Raw genomic sequence first — 3,504 nt, 5'->3', positions numbered from 1 at the left:
AAGTTAAAGGTTAAAAAAAAAGTTAAGCCCGATGCTGAAAAAATAAGCATAATTTGGCGGTTTAACATGGAAGATGAGCTTTTTAAAAATCTAGCAATGCGCAAGGCGTAAGCCCATGACACAAGCTACCATTTGGCATCACTCCCAAAAATTTTTCTCAAGCGGTTTAGCTTCCAGGAGCGTTCAAAGGTTCGGGGCTTTTTCGAAAAAAACAATTTACCCGAACTTTCAAACTGGATTTTCTCGGAATTTTGAAAAAAATCCAAAAACCCGAATATACCACTATCTATCGACATTTATCTAGCGACATTTATCTATCCACATTTATCAATCCACATTTATCTATCGACATTTATCTATCGATATTTATCTATCCACATTTATCTATCGACATTTATCTATCCACATTAATCAATCCACATTTATCTATCCACATTTATCTATCGACATTTATCTATCCACATTTATCAATCCACATTTATCTATCCACATTAATCAATCCACATTTATCTATCGACATTTATCTATCCACATTTATCAATCCACATTTATCTATCCACATTTATCTATCCACATTTATCTATCGACATTTATCTATCGACATTTATCTATCCACATTTATCTATCCACATTTATCTATCCACATTTATCTATCCACATTTATCTATCGACATTTATCTATCCACATTTATCAATCCAGCTCTCAGAAGCTTTTTCGCACCCCCAACTTCCAACGCCTATATCTCGGGATTTTGAAAAAAAGGGTACAAAAATTTTTTTGATACCCAAAGGTAACGGGGACTCTAACCTACATTTGGGTACAACTCCCATCACTGTAGGTCCACGGGTTCTCAAACTGGGAGAACTTAAAGGTTAAAAAAAAAGTTAAGCCCGATGCTGAAAAAATAGTCATGATTTGGCGGTTTAACATGGAAGATGAGCTTTTTAAAAATCTAACAATAGGCAAAGCGTAAGCCCATGACACAAGCTACCATTTGGCATCACTCCCAAAAATTTCTCTCAAGCGGTTTAGCTTCCAGGAGCGTTCAAAGGTTCGGGGGTTTTTCAAAAAAAACAATTTACCCGAACTTTCAAACTGGATTTTCTCGGAATTTTGAAAAAAATCCAAAAACCCGAATATCGACATTTATCTATCGACATTTATCTAGCGACATTTATCTATCCACATTTATCAATCCACATTTATCTATCCACATTTATCTATCGACATTTATCTATCCACATTTATCAATCCACATTTATCAATCCACATTTATCAATCCACATTTATCAATCCACATTTATCAATCCACATTTATCTATCCACATTTATCTATCCACATTTATCTATCCACATTTATCTATCGACATTTATCTATCCAATTTATCTATCGATATTTATCTATCCACATTTATCTATCGACATTTATCTATCCACATTTATCAATCCACATTTATCAATCCACATTTATCAATCCACATTTATCTATCCACATTTATCTATCCACATTTATCTATCGACATTTATCGATCCACATTTATCAATCCACATTTATCTATCCACATTTATCTATCCACATTTATCTATCCACATTTATCTATCCACATTTATCTATCCACATTTATCTATCCACATTTATCTATCCACATTTATCTTTCCACATTTATCAATCCACATTTATCTATCGACATTTATCTATCCACATTTATCAATCCAGAGATATAGGCGTTGGATGTTGGGGGTGCGAAAAAGCTTCTGGGAGCTGAACGCTTTGACCTAGAGACATGGGAGTGGTGCCATATGAAAGCTTATATTCTCAGCTACCCGATAGTGGTATAATCGTTTTTTTTTTTTTTGGATTTTTTCAAAATACCGAGAAAATCCAGTTTGAAAGTTCGGGTAAATTGTTTTTTTCGAAAAAGCCCCGAACCTTTGAACGCTCCTGGAAGCTAAACCGCTTGAGAGAAATTTTTGGCAGTGATGCCAAATACGCTTTGCACATTGTTAGATTTTTAAAAAACTCATCTTCCATGTTAAACCGCCAAATTATGCCTATTTTTTTACCCAAAGGTAACGGGGACTCTAACCTACATTTGGGTACAACTCCGATCACTGTAAGTCCACGGGTTCTCAAACTGGGAGAACTTAAAGGTTAAAAAAAAAAGTTAAGCCCGATGCTGAAAAAATAAGCATAATTTGGCGGTTTAACATGGAAGATGAGCTTTTTAAAAATCTAACAATGAGCAAAGCGTAAGCCCATGACACAAGCTACCATTTGGCATCACTCCCAAAAATTTCTCTCAAGCGGTTTAGCTTCCAGGAGCGTTCAAAGGTTCGGGGCTTTTTCGAAAAAAACAATTTACCCGAACTTTCAAACTGGATTTTCTCGGAATTTTGAAAAAAATCCAAAAACCCGAATATACCACTATCTATCGACATTTATCTATCGACATTTATCTAGCGACATTTATCTATCCACATTTATCAATCCACATTTATCTATCCACATTTATCTATCGACATTTATCTATCCACATTTATCTATCGACATTTATCTATCCACATTAATCAATCCACATTTATCTATCCACATTTATCTATCCACATTTATCTATCCACATTTATCTATTAACATTAATCAATCCACATTTATCTATCCACATTTATCTATCGACATTTATCTATCCACATTAATCAATCCACATTTATCAATCCACATTTATCTATCCACATTTATCTATCCACATTTATCTATTAACATTAATCAATCCACATTTATCTATCCACATTTATCTATCCACATTTATCTATCCACATTTATCTATCCACATTTATCTATCGACATTTATCTATCCACATTAATCAATCCACATTTATCTATCCACATTTATCAATCCACATTTATCTATCCACATTTATCTATCCACATTTATCAATCCACATTTATCTATCCACATTTATCTATCCACATTTATCTATCCACATTTATCTATCGACATTTATCTATCCACATTTATCTATCCACATTTATCTATCGACATTTATCTATCCACATTTATCAATCCACATTTATCGATCCACATTTATCTAGATAGATAAATGTGGATAGATAAATGTGTATCTAGATAGATAAATGTGGATAGATAAATGTGGATAACCTTTAACTTCTCCCAGTTTGAGAACCCGTGGACCTACAGTGATGGGAGTTGTACCCAAATGTAGGTTAGAGTCCCCGTTACCTTTGGGTATCAACAAAATTTTTTTACCCTTTTTTTCAAAATCCCGAGATATAGGCGTTGGAAGTTGTGGGTGCGAAAAAGCTTCTGAGAGCTGGATTGATAAATGTGGATAGATAAATGTCGATAGATAAATGTGGATAGATAAATGTGGATAGATAAATGTGGATTGATAAATGTGGATAGATAAATGTGGATAGATAAATGTGGATAGATAAATGTGGATAGATAAATGTGGATTGATAAATGTGGATAGATAAATGTGGA

Source organism: Episyrphus balteatus, chromosome 2 (assembly GCF_945859705.1).
Source record: "Episyrphus balteatus chromosome 2, idEpiBalt1.1, whole genome shotgun sequence".
Lineage (NCBI taxonomy): Eukaryota > Metazoa > Arthropoda > Insecta > Diptera > Syrphidae > Episyrphus > Episyrphus balteatus.
The sequence above is the reverse complement of the archived record's forward strand: the minus strand, read 5'-3'. Positions refer to the sequence as shown.